Genomic DNA, 10,503 nt, shown 5'->3' with positions numbered 1-10,503 from the left:
AACTTCAGCATTCTAGTAGCCGGGCCTGAACTTCAGCTCTAGAGCTGAAGTTTTTGTGTTGTAACTGGGATAGAGCTGAAGTTTTTGTGTTATAACCGGAAACTTCAGCTCTAGAGCTGAAGTTTTTGTGTTATAACCGGAAACTTCAGCTCTAGAGCTAAAGTTTTTGTGTTGAGTTTCTCGGACTGTTTATCACAAGTAAATCTTTTTATTCAGAATTTGCAATGTCGAGGATTAATCTTCATACAACAAATATTTGATAATTTGTCTCTGCTCTTTATTTAGCAGTTTTGGTGGTCATTTATATAATAACAGTTACTTAGAAGCAATATTCTGTACGGTTTGCTCCAGAAAATTTAAGATACAGACCCAACCAAGCACTCCGAGCAATGGATAAAAGATTTAATTGAATAAAGTATAATATCTTCCATGTTACTATCTAACAAAACATATTGCATTTTCTGGAAAAAAATCTGCAACTTTTCCTGTTACTATCACATAAGCTAAGTTCTAGCCACTGAATCTTGATCTACAGGCTGAACTTCAAATTTAAGAAGGCTGAAGTTCGCCAGTTACAAACAAAAACTTCAGCTCTAAAGCTGAAGTTCGCTAGTTACAAACAAAAACTTCAGCTCTAGAGCTGAAGTTCCCAGTTATAAAACAAAAATTTCAGCTCTAGAGCTGAAGTTCTCCAGTTACAAAAACAAAAACTTCAGCCCCACTTACAAAACAAAAACTCGCCAGTTACAAACAAAAACTTCAGCTCTAGAGCTGAAGTTTTTGTGTTGTAACTGAAAAACTTCAACTCTAGAGCTGAAGTTTTTGAGAGTTTCAATATGGGTATCTTTAAATATTCCTTCTCTATCAAACTTGATAAAACACAACAACACATAGGAAGCAACCCTTTGCAAATTGAACGACGATGCTTGCTTGCCTTATTAAAATTGATGTTGCATACAAATCAGATCTGTTATATATGAAATTATTATTCGAATTATCGCTATATTATTTTTTTAACAAAATTATCCACTTATTAAAGTATTACAAAGCGTCAAAAACAGTTGAAAAGTATGTTTCGAAAGGAAATAATAAAGTCAAATGATCAGGTCCTTTGCCTTTGGTCAATTCACGTAACTACCAGACAGTTTGTGGTTGTTTGCAAGAAGAAAGCGAAAGAAAACGAAGGAGGAGAAGGAGGGGGAGAAAGGGAGTTGAAATTGTTTAAAAAGTGGGTACAAATTAAAATTTTTTAAAAAAATAGGTATAGGTTAAATGGGGGCGACCAAATATGGCGCCCGATGCAATTTTTACAACTAAGGTAGGAAAAATTATTTTATCCAGCCTAAATCGACGTAAGATCTTGTGTTATGTGCAATGAGATTCAAATATAACTTAACTTACTATGATTATGTGATTTAGCCAAGTAAAAGTACACATTTATAATAATGACTAAGACCATCTCCAACCCTAACATCAAATTTCAAACTAAATTTCACACCAAAACGGTGTAACACCAAATTTACTCTAACCATTACACCAAAAAATAATATTTCTCTCTTCTATATTATATTATTATCTTCTATTTAAATTTTATTTTTTATTTCCTTCAAACAAATATATAATCACTTATTTTTATTTTATGTATTGTTAATTTTTTTTTAAAATTTTAGTTTTCACTTTTCAATTTTAACAACATTAGATAATAAAATTAACTTATAATTTTATATAAATATAATATATACAAAAATTAATATATCAAAAAATAGGATATAAAATTAAAATTATAAAGATCTTAATATAAAAATCAATTATATACACAATATATGATAAATTAAAAGTTCAAAAAATAAAAAAATGAATAAAATAATAATAAATTAAATTTGGTGCAACACTATTCATGCATTATAATGGTGCAAGATTTGATGTTCCATTGGAGCGAAAAAACACCAAATTTTATACCAAATTTGGATTTGGTGCCGCATTGGAGATGGCCTAAGTAACAAAAGTGCATGTGTAATCACATATAGTATTTAATATTTTTTTATAAACACTTGGCGCTAATAAGTTTATACCCAAATATACATAGAATGCAAAAATTCACTAACATTAAGTGCTACTGTATTCCCTCTTGCTTCTTCCTCCAAAGAAAGTATGCAGTAAATCCTTGAACATACGCCAGGAAAGATGGTCATCCCAACACATCAACCGAAAATGATTCTCTCTTACCTTGATAGACTTTGAAGAGTCCCACTATGTCCCTAAAAAACACAAAATCCCTCCCTAGATAACTTAGTCTCCTGTGCAGTGAGACAAACCAATTACACTTGTTATGTAACAATCTCCATTCACTGTATTAAGAAAAATATATAGAAAAAGTTAACACACTAACCTAACGAAGGATCAAGAATTTAAGAGTATAAAAGTTAGAGTGTTTTTTTAACGCAAATATCAAAAACATCTCATAACTTAAAAGAATTACTCTCCTACCCGTGTATTCTGAAAACAATTCACAAGAAAAAAGACTTCAATATCTGTTATCGCTATATAATTTTACTGAATTAACTATAACCATTATACTTCTTCTATCAACATGGCTCCCATAGAAATTGGATATCGAGGCACGTACAAAACAAAAAAGAATGAAACTATGATTGAGGGGCGATTGGAGTATATTCAGTTGCAACCACAGGTTTAACCTTATTTTCAGTCTACATTTTCAATGAGCATATGGTAGCTTCCTCGGAATGTCAGTTAAGGTCATGGAGAGGCAGGGAACAAACCATATAGTACATCCAATTGGACAACTGCAAACAGTACAAAAGATATACAAAAATTAGAAACAACAAACACAAATTTATAAGTTGTTGTCTTCTTAAATATAGTAGTAAATGCAAATATATATATATATAGTTGTAGTAGGTTAGCATTGTATACATTTTTTATTTTCCTTTTATGTCCCTAGCAGCACCCTAACAACACGTTAATAGGAGGGGTTTTATTGTCTTTTTATCCAAAAACTAATGCCTACCCAATTCCTCTTCCCCTCTTTTCTTCTCACGTCAATGGTGTTACCATAACAAGAAAAAATATTAAACGGATAAAATGGCTGCAACCTAAAGACAAAACAGAAATTATAATATCATTTGGGCAAAGTCATTACTTTCTCCTTGATTATTGCCATTCCCTTGGAGTTCTTTCAGAAGAAGCTTCAGCAATCAGATTAATATATAATCAAATTCGAACGGCACTAACTTCAGATCTAAAAATTGCAGTTGGCATTCTTGTATCACTGATTTAGAAAAAATGGGGATAGAAAGATGAAGATTGTATTTTGGATTCTCTTACTGAGATTGGTGGCACACATTCTTAAATTCCCCTTGGCACCTTGCATAATGAGAGAAGGAAAAAGGGAGAAAACTTAATAAGTTCAATTTCTTGAATGGCTATGGCGTTGCAGAGAGGAGGGAGAAGGAGAGATTCTGAAGAGAAGAGAGAGAGAGATGTTGAGAAATTGGGGAGATAGGGACAGGGAAAATTGTGATGGATTTTGATTTTTGTCAAAAAGACAAAAAAGACCTCTCTTATTAATGTTTGTCAATTAACTTTTAGGGACATAAAAGGAAAATAAAATATGTATACAATGCTAACCTACTACAATATATATAATAGAATATATATATATATATGAAAAAAACAGAGAGTGCAACAAAGAAAACCTAAGAAAAAGTTGAAGAAGATGAGTGAACAGAAAAATACCCAAATCCTTGGTTATCATATATTATCTATGCTTTCTAATCCTCATCCGAATTCTCTCAATCCTGAAATTGAGAGAATGGTAAAACCCAAAGTAATAATCAAAGGAATAGAAACTTTATTAAATTTCGTTTGTATTTCTGGATGTCAACCAACAATGAAACCCTTTTAAGAATTTTTATAGTAAGCTTACATAATATTTACTGCTGGTTAAACTCTTTTGTTGCTTACTGTCCCAACTTCACTATTCCCTCCAAGCGACTCTTACATGTTGCATTACATAAGGTGCTTACTGACACTTTATTATATTATATTTGGCCATTGAAATTCCTTTTTAAAAAACTATGGACATGTGACAAAAAAAAATTACATAGAGAAAAATTATTTGCAGAAAATAAAGTAAAAAATAGTACAAAGTTGTCAAATTTTACATCCTTGAGAATTCTGATAGGAGATAGGAACTAATAAGTTCCATAAATTTGTAGCCTAAAAAAATGATATTCTGGACATGCTATAATCTTCTTCATATGATATGACCCACATTAAAATGAAGATTTATAAAGAAGAGAACTTACCATATTTTATATATCTTTAAAGATATTGATGAAAAGTTCAAAACGACATAGAATCAAACCAAAAATATAGGTAAGAATTTGATAAAGAACAAATATCAATAATTATATTATAGTAGTGGCTAGTTTAGTGATCGATAAAAGCTTTTTAGTTTTACAGGAAATTATAGAAAAGTATAAATAATATTGTTCTTAAAGTCTACCCTCCACAATAATACTATTTAAAGGGTGGTATGCAATATAGTTAAGGAAAATTTCATTGCGAAATACAAAAAAAGATTATATGATTCTGAAATTATATTTTATGTCAATCCAAGCTATGTTCTCTGCTGATCCACCATAACTTTTTTATTAACATGAAGTTCATTAGATAACAAAAAGGTAAAAGAATTACAACGAAAACATGAAAGCGGCAGAGGAAAAAAAATACCAAGTCAATTTGCCATACCAATCTAGAAGTGCAACCTCACATTAGGAGGTATACCTAAAGCATTTTAGGTGAAATACTAATATCTTCCCCTCTCTCAGCTGCAGTATAAAATTCCATTTATTTCTTCCATACTTTTATTGATATGAATCACACCACCTATCCTCTGGTTGTCCTACACCTAGTAACGACCAAGTGTTTTACTTCAAGTTGGAGTTTTAAAATAATTAAAATAAAAAAAGATATCTTATAATTAACTATAATAAAAAAACGAAAATATAAATATATAAGAAAATAACTACCCATTCACAATAGAATGACACATGGCATAATTAGTTATTAAATTAGTTATTGGTTATTCTTTTTAATTTAAATATATCTAAAAAATGAAAAAAAAACTACCATATATATGTATATATATAATTGGTTATATATATATATATATATATATATATATATATATTAATTGGTTACTTTAATTTAATTAATAAATATAGATTTCTTATCTATATCTATATTAATAATTAACTATAATAAAAAAATAAAAAAAATATATAAAAAAATAACTACCCATTGAAATTGGGTGGTAGTAGTTTCAAGTTGGAATTTTTAAATTATTTTAAAATCAAAAAGCAAAAAAAAAAATAAAGCTATAAAAAACGGAAAAAAACAGAAGAAAAACTACCCATTCAAATCGGGGAATAGGTCAAGTTGGAGTTTTAAAATAATTAAATAAAAAAAGATATCTTATAATTAACTATAATAAAAAAATAAAAATATAAATATATAAGAAAATAACTACCCATTCAAATTGGTAGTTATTTTTAATTAATAATTAGTTATTGGTTATTATTTTTGAATTTAAATATATATAAAAAACGAAAATTAAAAAATACAAAACTACCATATATATATATATATATATATATATATATATATATATATATATATTGGTTACTTTAATTGAATTAATAAATATAGATATCTTATAATTAACTATAATAAAAAAAATCAAAATATAAATATATGTAAAAATAACTACTCATTCAAATTGGGTGAGATTAGTTTAAAGTTGGAGTTTTTAAATTATTTTAAAATAAAAAAACAAAAAAAACTATAAAAAACAAAAAAAAGAGAAGAAAAACCAACTCATTCAAATCATGGAGTAGTTTCAAGTTAGTGTTTTAAAATAATTTTAAAATAAAAATAGATATCTTATAATTAACTATAATAAAAAAAACGAAAATATAAATATATAAGAAAATAACTACCCATTCAAATTGGTAGTTATTTTTAATTAATAATTAGTTATTGGTTATTATTTTTGAATTTAAATATATATAAAAAACAAAAATAAAAAAAATACAAAACTACCATATATATATATATATGTGTGTGTGTGTGTATATATATTGTATATATATTGGTTACTTTATTTAAATTAATAAATATAGATATCTTATAATTAACTATAATATAAAAATAAAAATATAAAAATATAAAAAGATAACTACCCATTCAAATTGGGTGGGAGTATTTTCAAGTTGGATCTTTTAAATTATTTTTTTTAAAAAGCAAAAAAAAAAAGGCTATAGAAAACGAAAAAAAGAGAAGAAAAACTACCCATCCAAATCGGGGGTAGTTTCAAATGTGAGATTTAAAATAAAAAACGAAATTAAAAATATAATAAATTATCAATTCAAATTGGGGAGTAGTTTTAAGTTGGAGTTTTAAAATTATTTGAAAAAAAATAAAGAAATAAAAAAAACTTCAGAGAAAATATTAAATAACGTAATATGCTAATGAAACTTTCTATTAACAATGTAGTAGCATTAAATATTTGAAAATATAATAAAGAAAAATACATAACAAAAAAGTTATTCGATGCGCTGCCTGTATAAGTCCCGTTAGTTTAACAAAGATTTTACAAAGATTTAACAAATATTTTATATAAATTATATCTGTTGTAGTTGAGGAAAAATCCCTTTTGTTAAGCCAAGTGGCAGCCTAAAAAAAAGCCACATGACATAATTAGTTACTAAATTTATTATTTAGTTAGTAATTAATTATTGCTTATTCTTTTTGAATTTAAATATATATAAAAAACGAAAATAATAAAAAAATATAAAACTACCATATATATGAATATATTCTTATATATATATATATATATTAATTGATTACTTTATTTGAATTAATAAATATAGATATCTTATAATTAACTATATAAAAAACGAAAATATAAATATAAAATAAAACTACCCATTCAAATTGGGTGGGAGTAGTTTCAAGTTGGAGTTCTTAAATTATTTTAAAATAAAAAAGAAAAAAAAATCTATAAAAAAACAAAAAAAAAAGAGAAGAAAAACTACCCATTCAAATCGGGGAGTAGTTTCAAGTTGGAGTTTTAAAATAATTTTAAAATAAAAATAGATATCTTATAATTAACTATAATTAGAAAATGAAAATATAAATATATAAAAAGTAACTACCCGTTCAAATTGGGTGGGAGTAGTTTCAAGTTGGAGTTTTTAAATTATTTTAAAACAAAAAAGCTATAAAAAACGAAAAAAAGAGAAAAAATTACCCATTCAAATTGTGGAGTAGTTCAAGTTGGAGTTTTAATATAATTTTAATATAAAAAACAAAATTAAAAAAATAATAAATTACCAATTCAAATTGGGGAGTAGTTTTAAGTTGGAGTTTTAAAATTATTTAAAAATAAAAAACTAAAAAAAAGTAATAAAAAAAACTTCAGAGAAAAATATTAAATAACGTAATATGCTAATGAAACTTTCTATTAACAAAGTAATAGTATTAAATATTGAAAGATATAATAAAGAAAAATACATAACAAAAACGTTATTCGATGCGCTGCCTGTATAAGTCCCGTTAGTTTAACATAGATTTTATTCACTAAAATTTAGATAATATTATTAAGAACAACAGAATAAAATTTAAAATAAAAAAATTCAATAGTAATAAATTATATATCTTCTCATATATTACAAAAAGAAAGCGAATACTAAATATTGTTTAATATAATAAAGAAAAATAGAACAAAAAAGTTATTCACTGACTATATAAGTACGTTTGATTTAATAGAGATTTCATTATTGGGTATATCGTATTGACAAACAAGATGACAATTGAATTTTATTAAAGCAATACGATCTAATAGGATCAAACAAGCCTGATCATAATTTAATTTAATTAATATTTTTTTAATATTGACCGCGCATCGCGCGAGTACAACTACTAGTAATATCTATTTTAAAGTCCTTAATATTGGGGTTTCTTATTTAATTAAATAAGAAAAAATCTAATAATCAAATTTTAGTTTCTTTTAAAGTCCTAAATATTAAGATAATAATTAAATGACTATTTTGTCTAGTGTGAGCTCTATTTTAAAAGGATAAAAAAGGCAAACGACATTTCGCTAAGGGCCTTCGTGCTTTTAATATAGTATAGATAGATTAAATAAATTCTTTAATTTTAATTTATCTTTTAATTTATTTTAGTCCAAGCATTTCAAATGGAAACGGAAGAAAGAGGGAATTTTTTCTATTTGGTATGAGAATACTTAGGCCAAAGCGTGTTAGTGCATAGTTGGTTATAGTTGGAATAAGTAAAAGTTTAATATGGAAAAGTTTAGTTAATTTCAAATTCTTAAATATTTAGGATTCTTACATAATTTAAATAAGGAAATAGATTCAATAGTAAAGATTATAATTGGTTTAAAAGTCCTAAATATTAAAAAAATAACTAAAAGACGTTTTTGTCTAATGTAAATTCTATTTTTAGAGGGTAAAAAAAGCGAACGACATTTCGCTAAGGCCTTCGTGCTTTTAATATAGTATAGATAAAATATAAATAAAAGATTCGCTAATTTAATGTTTTATAGAGGTCATACAGTGGCATGTGCCATTCTAAATTAGAAATTAATGATTCACATTGTTCAACGGCTCTATTATATCTTTAGTCTCTCTCTCCCAACCCACCCCTGCTTAGGCAGCTGTGTTTCCATTCACTTTTGCGGCAAGTATAGATACCAAAATGTAGATATTCCTCAAAAGGAGTAGCTTTTGGCCCCATAAGATGCGATTATGTTCGAGTTCCTTTTGCAGTTCTCAATGGTACATTTTGAATTAACCCCAAAACAAGTGTTTGCTATCCTTTATTCTGTAGTCCTGAAGATGTATTCTATACATTGAAGATCAATAAAAGACAACTATGATCCTGTAGCGAACTCAACAGCAAAAGTAGGTTTGCGACAAGCTTATTACATTAAAAAATACAACACACACACAAAAGCATGATGTCGATCCTCTAAAAATTTGGAATTGGAATAGCAAATTCAAGAAGCTCCACGTAGACAGACATATCTTGCTCCCTCAGTGACACAAATGCATCAATTCCAAGATGAATAATCTGTTATTTGGGCCATTTAGTATGCTTACTTTTGCAGGCTTCTCCCAGCCAAAATCGATTTCATGAAGTGAAAATTTCACTAATCTGCTAAAACGAAATGCATTTTCTTGTGTTTTGAAGAAAGTTTTCTCTTTTGATGCTAGCTCAATAAACTCTTTAAGTAGATTATCTCTGACAGTATCTCTACTGCAGACATGTTTCTTTTCCTTTCTCATTTCGGTCGCTATATTTGATAGTGTCATGTCTTCCTCAGTGAGTATAGGTATGAAAGACCTATGGTTGGAATGGATAAACAGAGTTTGCTTTTATTGCAGCAACGAAACTTTTAAAGAGAAGTGCACTGACAACTTCATTGCGCGACGGATTTTTGACACTTGATTTAGCAGCTACTGAGGCCTTAAGTTCATCAAGTTTTTGGCCAAAAAAAAATGTATCTTCTGTGAATGCCTTCATCTTTGTTGGATGTGCAAAGTGCGGATGGGAAAGGACCACTAGGTGGTGGGGGAAAGATGGATTCCTCGACATAATACAGACAAGGTTTTGTTGACAGATTTGGCTCGCGAGATGTTATGGCTCAGTCCTTCAAAAAATTGTAATCACTGTGTCCATCTCCAACTTTGTGGGATATACACATGCTGACAACTATTCCTCAACAATTGAAGTAGCTGATTTGAGCTACAACTAATGCACAATTTGTACAATTAGACCAAGGCAACCCTTGTGGAAATATCATCTCTTCAATAGCATTATTATGCCATTGAAGTGATTCAGATATTGGGGAATTGATTTGGACTTGTACAAACTCAGCTGCAGCATCATTACAATCCACAATAGTATTATCCTTAAGTCTTCCAGCGTGTGGATAATATAATGATAATGTTTGGGATAATGAGTTTTCAAGAATATTAGATATTTTAGTAGGATCCATTGAAACATCATCTAGTTGTTTTTTGGTGTAGAAAAGTGCAAAATGAGTGTATATGTTACTAAAGGCAAGACAGGAAAGCTTGTGCCATCTTTTAGTAGGAGAAGTTAGAGAGGAGGGTTTGATGAGCTTCTATGATATTATAGATGCAACGGGGGTGGGATTAGGAGATGATGAAGCCATTTTTTTAAAAGTAATATTCTCGTACTTTTAAGAATTTTATGAGATTTTACTATGTTGAAATGTCGTATTTTGTACCTTGTTCACGTAGGCCTATTTCCACTAATAAATTATGATAATTATATGTTTAAATTAGTTTCAGATAATAATTGCTTGTAGCTTAGCTTAGGTTTTTTTTTTTTTGTATAAGTGGCAACCTTCTTAGGGGGTGCTAC

At 27.8% G+C, this 10,503-nt stretch overlaps 1 pseudogene; it reads right to left on the bottom strand.

Moving 5' to 3' along the window:
• Positions 1 to 9,456: 9,456 nt before the first annotated feature.
• Positions 9,457 to 10,291, bottom strand: LOC138879109 (acyltransferase Pun1-like; annotated as a pseudogene).
• Between the last annotated feature and the right edge of the window lie 212 nt (positions 10,292 to 10,503).

The sequence above is a fragment of the Nicotiana sylvestris genome, chromosome 10 (genome assembly GCF_000393655.2).
Source record: "Nicotiana sylvestris chromosome 10, ASM39365v2, whole genome shotgun sequence".
In the NCBI taxonomy this organism is placed as follows: domain Eukaryota; kingdom Viridiplantae; phylum Streptophyta; class Magnoliopsida; order Solanales; family Solanaceae; genus Nicotiana; species Nicotiana sylvestris.
This window is presented reverse-complemented; position numbering and strand designations above follow the sequence as displayed.